The sequence below is a fragment of the Acipenser ruthenus genome, chromosome 59 (genome assembly GCF_902713425.1).
Source record: "Acipenser ruthenus chromosome 59, fAciRut3.2 maternal haplotype, whole genome shotgun sequence".
In the NCBI taxonomy this organism is placed as follows: Eukaryota; Metazoa; Chordata; class Actinopteri; order Acipenseriformes; family Acipenseridae; genus Acipenser; species Acipenser ruthenus.
In genome coordinates, this window is record NC_081247.1 from 4,046,031 (window position 1) to 4,058,522 (window position 12,492).

Genomic DNA, 12,492 nt, shown 5'->3' on the forward strand with positions numbered 1-12,492 from the left:
CTCTCGGTGTGTGTGTGTGTGTGTCTCTCTCTCTCACTGTGTCTGCAGGTGTGTTCCCACACAGTTTAAGCGCATCTGTGTTCGTGAGGGCCTGCAATTAGGAGCGGACGATACATCAATGGTTTGACCACAGGCTCAATCAGGAAGTGAGCGTGAGGAGGAAAACAATGAGGTTCAGAGAAAACCAGAGAGAGAGGGAGGCTTTGAATAACTGGGCAAAACTGAACTTTTATTTTCCCATCATCTTAAATTGATATTTATTTTTTAAAGATAAGTTTGTTTTTGTAGTCCAAAACATCCTGATATAATTGATTTTTTGTATCAATTGTTTGTGTACCTACATTACCTTTTCATTTTTGATTTTGCTCCTTTTTCAAGTTATATATATATATATATATATATATATATATATATATATATATATATATATATATATATATAGTATAGGTTTTTATATATAGTAAAAGTTTTTTATATATATATATATATATATATATATATATATATATATATATATATATATATATACACACAGTGGCTCTCAAAATTATTCACTCCCCTTGGACTTTTCCACTTTACATTTTATTTACCACCCCCTTGAGTCTATATTTGGTAGAGGTACCTTTGGCAGCGATTACAGCCATGAGTCTATTTGGATAAGTCTCTACCAGCTTTGCCTATCTGGACACTGCAATCTTTGCCCATTCTTCAACCAGCAGCTTCAGAGCCTTAGAAACCGCTTTAATCCAGTGGTAACCCCACTAGAATTAACATGTAATTTTAAACAAGTACCCTGGTACTCTCCCGCCTAGACTACTGCAACTCCCTCCTGGCTGGCCTCCCTGCGTCCGCCACCCGTCCGCTCCAGCTCATCCAGAACTCTGCTGCCCGCCTGGTGTTCTCTCTGCCTCGCTTCGCCCACGCTACTCCACTACTCCGCTCACTCCACTGGCTCCCGATCACCGCTCGCATCCAGTTCAAGACTCTTGTACTAGCCTACAGATGCCTTGACCAGACTGCACCCAGCTACCTCCAGACCCTCATCTCTCCCTACACCCCCACTCGACCTCTCCGCTCCTCCTGCACTAGAAGACTGGCTCTACCTCCGCTACGCTCCCCTTCCTCCAGAGCCCGCTCCTTCTCCATCCTCGCCCCGCAGTGGTGGAACGACCTTCCTACAGATGTCAGGACTGCCCAGTCCCTGACCACCTTCCGGCGCCTCCTCAAGACTCACCTCTTCAGACAGCACCTGTAGAACTCCTCTGTTTTTCCCCTGGGACACTTATCACCCTTCCTTAAATGCGCTTTACTTGCTCTTATCTGCCCCCTATTTTACTGCATTTAATCCTGTACTTTAGAGTACTGTAATCTGTCAAGTGTTATTTAATCTGTAGTATTTTGTATTTAATTATATCCCGATGTGACACTGTTATCTGCTGTATTATTGAATCGTATTTTGTCATACTTGTACTTGCTAGAACCAAAGTCTTTGTATTTATCTTGCTCTTAATTGTATTATTACTTGTACTGTGATCCTTGAAATGTATTTGCTTACGATTGTAAGTCGCCATGATCTGATATGGAATGTAATATTAGCTATGGTAACTCAATATTAGTAAAACTGAAATAAATATAATTAGAAAATAAAAAACAGATTGTGTGCATTGTTAATACAAACTGAACCGTGTCACGGTCAGCACGGTCTATCTCAAGAAGTCGGCAGCATTCAGCAAATCTAGATTTGCAGCTTAGAAGAACATCTCTCACCACCATGGTTTGCAATTTTCCTTATTGATTTTTTTAAAGCCTATTTCATCTCTGAAATTCAAAAGATGTTATCCCGAAGGTGATTGGCTACTCTTGCAATGACGCTGCATGCCTGTAAAATGAGCAGCCCCTACGTAGGTACCAGTGGTGTAGTCCAAATCCAAGATTTCCTAAACAGATATACAGTATTTATACAGTATTTGTTCATTGAGCTTGAGGTAACATTGAATAGGTAATGAATGCGTCTCGCATGCGACTTTTATAGTCTACTCCCCTGGTCAGTGCTGCCAGATTGGTAGTTTTTCCAGCCAAATGTGTCTTGTTTTGAAAGCATCTTGCAGGTAAATACTGCCTTTGGTGGTCTAGTTATTTGTATCGTGCATGTTCTCTTTCTGTTCCTTTCGATTATGAGGTCATCACCAGCACAGAGCTTCAATCCCCACAGCGTCCGGTATAGTCTATCATGTCCTGGGCAGCAGTGTGGAGTAGTGGTTAGGGCTCTGGACTCTTGACCGGAGGGTTGTGGGTTCAATCCCAGGTGGGGGACACTGCTGCTGTACCTTTGAGCAAGGTACTTTACCTAGATTGCTCCAGTAAAAAAACCCAACTGTATAAATGGGGAATTGTATGTAAAAATAATGTGATATCTTGTAACAATTGTAAGTCGCCCTGGATAAGGGCGTCAGCTAAGAAATAAATAATAATAATAATAATAATGTCCTCCCCCAATAAAATCACACAAACGCTGTTATTTTTTATTTGTCACCAATTTCAGAACTGTACAGTTACAATTGTTTTTCAATGTATTTTTAAAGAACATATCCGCTGACAGTTCTGGACAATTTAAAGGAGGTTATTAAATGTCTAAGAGACACAAATGGCAAAATCATAGATGAAGAAAAAAAATAGCAAATATATTAAATGATTACTTTTCACAGGTTTTTACAAAGGAGGACACGGACAACATGCCCCACACGTCAACCTGTTCCTATCCAATTTTAAATAACTTTAGCATAACAGAGGCAGAAGTGTTAAAGGGACTAGGAGCTCTTAAAATAAACAAATCCCCTGGGCCAGATGAGATCCTCCCAATAGTACTCAAAGAAATGAAAGAAGTTATTTACAAACCGCTAACCAAGATCATGCAACAGTCTCTTGACACAGGGGTTGTACCGACAGACTGGAAAATTGCAAACGTAATACCGATCCACAAAAAGGGAGACAAAACAGAACCAGGTAACTACAGACCAATAAGCTTGTTTGGTTGTTAGTAGCTTATTGATCCCAGAATCTCATCAAGCAGCTTCTTGAAGGATCCCAGCGTGTCAGCTTCTTGAAGGATCCCAGGATGTCGGCTTCAACAACATTACAAAAATAAAGAAGCGGTTCTGGTTCTGTAAATTGTGAGAAAAAAAAACAAGCAAAGCAGATAAATTAATACATAGTTTATAACATTTTTTAAAAAAAATAAATGTGTAACACTTGCTTTTGTAATATACATGAAATCTTAAATGTAAGTGCGGTTTTTGGCTGCTTTAAAAAACACAATTTGGCTACTTCTTCATCAGCATTTTTACTAAAAAAACATTGTTAGCCCTATTAAACTCTAGTAGCTTATTGTAGTTTGTAATAGAAGTTCCTAATGTTCTCTTCATTGCATCACAAGTACGACTGACTGAATCATACAATTATGCAGGAATCAGGAGATCTGTGTGCATATCGTGACTCTGTAAACATTTAAAATACGTGCCGGTTACCGGAGACAGAGACTCTGATTCGTGTACCATCAGTACTGGCACGTAGGGAATCAGGTTCCTGATGCTTATTCAATGGCACGGTACAGAAAGACTATTTTGATTTCCACACAGAAAATAAATCGCTTCATCGGTGCGCATCCATCGAAATTACTCTTAAGTTGATTCTTAAATTAAATTACTACTGTAAAATGACCAGGCCCTCCGTAGATACTGCTGTAAAATGACCAGGCCCTACGTAGATACTGCTGTAAAATGACCAGGCCCTACGTAGATACTGCTGTAAAATGACCAGGCCCTACGTAGATACTGCTGTAAAATGACCAGGCCCTCCGTAGATACTGCTGTAAAATGACCAGGCCCTACATAGATACTGCTGTAAAATGACCAGGCCCTCCGTAGATACTGCTGTAAAATGACCAGGCCCTACGTAGATACTGCTGTAAAATGACCAGGCCCTACGTAGATACTGCTGTAAAATGGCCAGGCCCTATGTAGATACTGCTGTAAAATGGCCAGGCCCTACGTAGATACTGCTGTAAAATGACCAGGCCCTACATAGATACTGCTGTCAAATGACCAGGCCTACGTAGATACTGCTGTAAAATGACCAGGCCCTACGTAGATACTGCTGTAAAATGACCAGGCCCTACGTAGATACTGCTGTAAAATGACCAGGCCCTACGTAGATACTGCTGTAAAATGACCAGGCCCTACGTAGATACTGCTGTAAAATGACCAGGCCCTACGTAGATACTGCTGTAAAATGACCAGGCCCTACATAGATACTGCTGTAAAATGACCAGGCCCTACGTAGATACTACTGTAAAATGACCAGGCCCTACGTAGATACTGCTGTAAAATGACCAGGCCCTACGTAGATACTGCTGTAAAATGGCCATGCCCTACGTAGATACTGCTGTAAAATGACCAGGCCCTACGTAGATACTGCTGTAAAATGACCAGGCCCTCCGTAGATACTGCTGTAAAATGACCAGGCCCTACGTAGATACTGCTGTAAAATGACCAGGCCCTACGTAGATACTGCTGTAAAATGACCAGGCCCTACGTAGATACTGCTGTAAAATGACCAGGCCCTACGTAGATACTGCTGTAAAATGGCCAGGCCCTACGTAGATACTGCTGTAAAATGACCAGGCCCTACGTAGATACTGCTGTAAAATGACCAGGCCCTACGTAGATACTGCTGTAAAATGACCAGGCCCTACGTAGATACTGCTGTAAAATGACCAGGCCCTACGTAGATACTGCTGTAAAATGACCAGGCCCTACGTAGATACTGCTGTAAAATGGCCAGGCCTACGTAGATACTGCTGTAAAATGACCAGGCCCTACGTAGATACTGCTGTAAAATGACCAGGCCCTACGTAGATACTGCTGTAAAATGACCAGGCCCTACGTAGATACTGCTGTAAAATGACCAGGCCCTACGTAGATACTGCTGTAAAATGACCAGGCCCTACGTAGATACTGCTGTAAAATGACCAGGCCCTACATAGATACTGCTGTAAAATGACCAGGCCCTACGTAGATACTACTGTAAAATGACCAGGCCCTACGTAGATACTGCTGTAAAATGACCAGGCCCTACGTAGATACTGCTGTAAAATGGCCATGCCCTACGTAGATACTGCTGTAAAATGACCAGGCCCTACGTAGATACTTCTGTAAAATGACCAGGCCCTCCGTAGATACTGCTGTAAAATGACCAGGCCCTACGTAGATACTGCTGTAAAATGACCAGGCCCTACGTAGATACTGCTGTAAAATGACCAGGCCCTACGTAGATACTGCTGTAAAATGACCAGGCCCTACGTAGATACTGCTGTAAAATGGCCAGGCCCTACGTAGATACTGCTGTAAAATGACCAGGCCCTACGTAGATACTGCTGTAAAATGACCAGGCCCTACGTAGATACTGCTGTAAAATGACCAGGCCCTACGTAGATACTGCTGTAAAATGACCAGGCCCTACGTAGATACTGCTGTAAAATGACCAGGCCCTACGTAGATACTGCTGTAAAATGGCCAGGCCCTACGTAGATACTGCTGTAAAATGACCAGGCCCTACGTAGATACTGCTGTAAAATGACCAGGCCCTACGTAGATACTGCTGTAAAATGACCAGGCCCTACGTAGATACTGCTGTAAAATGACCAGGCCCTACGTAGATACTGCTGTAAAATGACCAGGCCCTACGTAGATACTGCTGTAAAATGACCAGGCCCTACGTAGATACTGCTGTAAAATGACCAGGCCCTACGTAGATACTGCTGTAAAATGACCAGGCCCTCCGTAGATACTGCTGTAAAATGACCAGGCCCTACATAGATACTGCTGTAAAATGACCAGGCCCTACGTAGATACTGTGTAGTTAATTTACATTTATTTAGAACACGTAGTTTTTTATATATTCTGATTGGTCCAAATCAATACGTGTACTAAATATTTGAAGCGTGTAGTAAATAATGTGTTTTGACCCAGATGGCTTTCCATATGTGTGGGTTTGTAAATACTAAAAATATTATACATGTAAACGTATTCTATTGCTATGAATAATGTGTTCAAGTAATGGGGTGACTAATATGAATTGAACTGGATGTAATATCTAAATATTATATGTTTTTATTTATTAATGTATTGTTTTAATACATTTCATTATATATATATATATATATATATATATATATATATATATATGCAATAAAAAAGTTTTCGTAGAGACATTCATGGTCATGGTTTTAAATTAATAAAGATACATTTTATTAAGAAAATAAATGAGCAGGAGTTAAATAATTAATCCTTTTGAAGAAAAATGACGAGAGTGCGACCATGAATGTCTCTACGAACACTTTTTGGTAAGCTGTTTAAACTGGTGGTCTGGCTGAAAGAATTCTGAACACTTGTTTTTCAGTAGAGACTTCACTTTTTATTGCATGTAATTACCTTATACTGGTCAGCACCTCGTCAATATTAAGCACTGTAGTGCACAAAAGCCTTTTTTTTTGCTATATATATATATATATATATATATATATATATATATATAATTTATTTCCTAGCAGACGCCCTTAACCAGGGCGACTTACAATTGTTACAAGATATCACATTATTTTTACATACAATTACATTATTTTTTACACATTATTTTTACATACAATTCCCCATTTATACAGCTGGGTTTTTACTGGAGCAATCTAGGTAAAGTACCTTGCTCAAGGGTACAGCAGCAGTGTCCCCCACCTGGGATTGAACCCACGACCCTCCGGTCAAGAGTCCAGAGCCCCAACCACTACTCCATATATATATATATATATATATATATATATATAGCATTTATGGGTATTTATTGTACAGTTTTTGCAATGAATAATAATATATAATTATAAAAAAAAAAAATACTATACGTAATAAATTCAACGGTAACATTTGTTTTCGTCAGGAGCATCCCTGTCGATCCTAATCGCGGTCCCGAGTTCCTCATGTAGTCCAGGAACGCAGAACCACGCCACGCTTTAGAGAGAATATTTCCTCACAAGCTGTAGTCTGTGCAGCGCTAATACCAGACCCCCGGGAATCTGGACTCCTCACAAGCTGTAGTCTGTGCAGCGCTAATACCAGACCCCCGGGAATCTGGACTCCTCACAAGCTGTAGTCTGTGCAGCGCTAATACCAGACCCCCGGGAATCTGGACTCCTCACAAGCTGTAGTCTGTGCAGCGCTAATACCAGACCCCCGGGAATCTGGACTCCTCACAAGCTGTAGTCTGTGCAGCGCTAATACCAGACCCCCGGGAATCTGGACTCCTCACAAGCTGTAGTCTGTGCAGCGCTAATACCAGACCCCCGGGAATCTGGACTCCTCACAAGCTGTAGTCTGTGCAGCGTTAATACCAGACCCCCGGGAATCTGGACTCCTCACAAGCTGTAGTCTGTGCAGCGCTAATACCAGACCCCCGGGAATCTGGACTCCTCACAAGCTGTAGTCTGTGCAGCGTTAATACCAGACCCCCGGGAATCTGGACTCCTCACAAGCTATAGTCTGTGCAGCACTAATACCAGACCCCCGGGAATCTGGACTCCTCACAAGCTATAGTCTGTGCAGCGCTAATACCAGACACCCGGGAATCTGGACTCCTCACAAGCTATAGTCTGTGCAGCACTAATACCAGACCCCCGGGAATCTGGACTCCTCACAAGCTATAGTCTGTGCAGCGTTAATACCAGACCCCCGGGAATCTGGACTCCTCACAAGCTACAGTCTGTGCAGCGCTAATACCAGACCCCCGGGAATCTGGACTCCTCACAAGCTATAGTCTGTGCAGCACTAATACCAGACCCCCGGGAATCTGGACTCCTCACAAGCTATAGTCTGTGCAGCGTTAATACCAGACCCCCGGGAATCTGGACTCCTCACAAGCTATAGTCTGTGCAGCGTTAATACCAGACCCCCGGGAATCTGGACTCCTCACAAGCTATAGTCTGTGCAGCACTAATACCAGACCCCCGGGAATCTGGACTCCTCACAAGCTATAGTCTGTGCAGCGCTAATACCAGACCCCCGGGAATCTGGACTCCTCACAAGCTACAGTCTGTGCAGCGCTAATACCAGACCCCCGGGAATCTGGACTCCTCACAAGCTATAGTCTGTGCAGCGCTAATACCAGACACCCGGGAATCTGGACTCCTCACAAGCTATAGTCTGTGCAGCACTAATACCAGACCCCCGGGAATCTGGACTCCTCACAAGCTATAGTCTGTGCAGCGTTAATACCAGACCCCCGGGAATCTGGACTCCTCACAAGCTACAGTCTGTGCAGCGCTAATACCAGACCCCCGGGAATCTGGACTCCTCACAAGCTATAGTCTGTGCAGCACTAATACCAGACCCCCGGGAATCTGGACTCCTCACAAGCTATAGTCTGTGCAGCGTTAATACCAGACCCCCGGGAATCTGGACTCCTCACAAGCTATAGTCTGTGCAGCGTTAATACCAGACCCCCGGGAATCTGGACTCCTCACAAGCTATAGTCTGTGCAGCACTAATACCAGACCCCCGGGAATCTGGACTCCTCACAAGCTATAGTCTGTGCAGCGCTAATACCAGACCCCCGGGAATCTGGACTCCTCACAAGCTACAGTCTGTGCAGCGCTAATACCAGACCCCCGGGAATCTGGACTCATACAGCACATGTGTTAATCGTCCCGGTTTTGCTACTTGTAGCCAGTTTTATTTATTTTATTTTTTTTAGTACAAACCCGTATCGGTGTGCTGAGCAAATTAACAGCACAGTAATGTATTAGGGTGTGTCAGCGCCAATCCGAAATAAAATAAACCATCTTACGGATTATGTGTTTAATAATTCAGATTCTGTTTAGCTTCCTGGACCATGTCTATTTTTTTTCTTATCTTGGTAGCCAAGTTAATGTTTTAAGTTAGCTCCAATTGTCTCTTGATTAACACAGCCATTTTTATAATGGATTTTTAACTATCTGTGTGTCTGTCATACTGTCTATCTATCTGTCTATCACAGTGGCTCTCAAAAAAATTAACCCCCCTTGGACTTTTCCACATTTTATTGTGTTACAACATTGAATCAAAATGGATTGAATTAGGAGTTTTTGCCACTGATCAACACAAAAGAGTCCATAATGTCAAAGTGAAAAATAAAATCTACAAATTGTTCTAAATTAATTACAAATACAAAACAGAAAATAATTGATTGCATAAGTATTCACCCCCTTGAGTCAATATTTGGTAGCTTTGGCAGCGATTACAGCCATAAGTCTATTTGGATAAGTCTCTACCAGCTTTGCACATCTGGACACTGCAATTTTTGCCCATTCTTCTTTGCAAAATTGCTTAAGCTCTGTCAGGTTGGATGGGGACCTTTGGTGAACAGCAATTTTCAACTCTTTCCACATATTCTCAACTGGATTGAGGTCCGGGCTTTGACTGGGCCACTCCAGGACACTGACCTTTTTGTTTTTAAGCCACTCCAGTGTGGCTTTGTCTGTATGTTTGGGGTCATTGTCCTGCTGGAAGATGAATCTTCTCCCAAGTCCCAGGTCTCTTGCAGACTTCAGCAGGTTTTCCTCCAGGATTTCTCTGTACTTTGCTGCATCCATTTTGCCCTCTATCTTCACGAGCTTTCCAGGCCCTGATGCAGAGAAGCATCCCCATAGCATGATGCTGCCACCACCATGCTTCACAGTAGGGATGGTGTTCTCAGGATGATGTGTGGTGTTAGGCTTGCGCCAAACATAGTGCTTAGCGTTGAGGCCAAAAAGCTCTATTTTGGTCTCATCAGACCATAGAATCATCTTCCACTTGGTCTCAGAGTCTCCCACATGCCTTCTGGCAAACTCTAGCCAGGATTTGATGCGAGTTTTTTTCAACAATGGCTTTCTTTTTGCCACTCTCCCATAAAGGCCAATTTTGTGAAGCACCGGGCTATTGTTGCCGTATGCACAGTGTCTCCCAGCTAGTTTTTGTTATGAAATGTACTAACCAACTGTGGGACCTCCCAGAGACAGGTGTATTTAACCTGAAATCATGTGAAACACCTTAATTGCACCCAGGTGGACTCCATTCAAGTAATTATGTGACTTCTAAAGACAATTGGTTGCACCAGAGCTTATTTGGGTGTGTCATAGCAAAGGGGGTGAATACTTATGCAATCAATTATTTTCTGTTTTATATTTGTAATTAATTTAGAACAATTTGTAGATTTTATTTTTCACTTTGACATTATGGACTTTTTTGTGTTGATCACTGGCAAAAACTCCTAATTAAATCCATTTTGAGTCCATGTTGTAACACAATAAAATGTGGAAAAGTCCAAGGGGGGTGAATACTTTTGAGAGCCACTGTATCTGTGTGTCTGTCATACTGTCTATCTGTCTCTATTTAAGTATCTGTGTGTCTGTCATACTGTCTATCTGTCTCTCTAAGTATCTGTGTGTCTGTCATACTGTCTATCTGTCTCTCTAAGTATCTGTGTGTCTGTCATACTGTCTATCTGTCTCTCTAAGTATCTGTGTGTCTGTCATACTGTATCTGTCTCTCTATCTAAGTATCTCTGTGTCTGTCATACTGTCTATCTGTCTCTCTAAGTATCTGTGTGTCTGTCATACTGTCTATCTGTCTCTCTAAGTATCTGTGTGTCTGTCATACTGTCTATCTGTCTCTCTAAGTATCTGTGTGTCTGTCATACTGTCTATCTGTCTCTCTAAGTATCTGTGTGTCTGTCATACTGTCTATCTGTCTCTCTAAGTATCTGTGTGTCTGTCATACTGTCTATCTGTCTCTCTAAGTATCTGTGTGTCTGTCATACTGTCTATCTGTCTCTCTAAGTATCTGTGTGTCTGTCATACTGTCTATCTGTCTCTCTAAGTATCTGTGTGTCTGTCATACTGTCTATCTGTCTCTCTAAGTATCTATGTCTGTCATACTGTCTATCTGTCTCTATTTAAGTATCTATATGTCTGTCATACTGTCTATCTGTCTCTAAGTATCTGTGTGTCTGTCATACTGTCTCTCTATCTAAGTCTCTGTGTTTGTCTCTATATTCAGCATATATCACGTTTAAATGGTAATAGTTGATCTATTTTTTTTTTTATTCGATGACAACAGAAAGAAAGCAACGAGCTGTTCTGCTCTATAATATAAATACAGCCAGTGTTTAATTTGTAAACGATGACTGTGTTGTGTTATTAATAATGATGACATACTGTCATTGTAACTGCGTCGGATTTGCGGCGGCGTCAGTGAATTGAAGAATAAAGAAAGTCCCGTTTTCTTTTTTTTTCTCTCTCTGGGAATCTGGTAATTCCTCGCTTGCCTCACTTTTCCGTAAGCTTGACTGCGCCATTAGTCTGCATCGCTTTTGTAATCCTCAGATGCAGTAATAATAACAATCACCGTGTCGTGGGAATCCTTCGCCTACGTCACCCTGACGAGCACTGTTGATTTTTTGTTCTATATTGAAAGGTTTAGTAATAATTACATTTTAGGAAAAAACTGTTTGTCAGAAACAACTTCCCAAAATAGGCCCCTTGTTTAAATCCTATATTTAAAGAGCCAATCAGAAGCCCGCCTCTCCACCCGTCACTTCCGCAAACAGGAACAATGGAGACGGTAGTGAAATTCCAGCATGGAAAGTCGATGCGTCATGTGCTTAGCAACGGGGTTAACGACCACAAACTAGCAACACGGCGTCGCCCCCTGGTTTTATGGCGCTATGGATTTATTCACTAATGTAATGAACCAAAAAAAGGTTATTGTAAATATAGCTGGGCTTGGTGGTCCGGTGGTTAAAGAAAAGAGCTTGAAACCAGGAGGTTGAGATCCCACTGACTCCCTGTGTGTGTGTGTGACCCTGAGCAAGACACTGAACCTCCTTGTGCTCCGTCCTTCGGGATGAGACGTCAAACAAACGAGCTCCTATTGGAAGTGACTCTGCAGCAGCCACTGACTCCCTGTGTGTGTGTGACCCTGAGCAAGTCACTGAACCTCCTTGTGCTCCGTCCTTCAGGATGAGACGTCAAACAAACGAGCTCCTATTGGAAGTGACTCTGCAGCAGCCACCACTGACTCCCTGTGTGTGTGTGTGACCCTGAGCAAGACACTGAACCTCCTTGTGCTCCGTCCTTCAGGATGAGACGTCAAACAAACGAGCTCCTATTGGAAGTGACTCTGCAGCAGCCACTGACTCCCTGTGTGTGTGTGACCCTGAGCAAGACACTGAACCTCCTTGTGCTCCGTCCTTCAGGATGAGACGTCAAACAAACGAGCTCCTATTGGAAGTGACTCTGCAGCAGCCACTGACTCCCTGTGTGTGTGTGACCCTGAGTAAGTCACTGAACCTCCTTGTGCTCCGTCCTTCGGATGAGACGTCAAACAAACGAGCTCCTATTGGAAGTGACTCTGCAGCAGCCACTGACTCCCT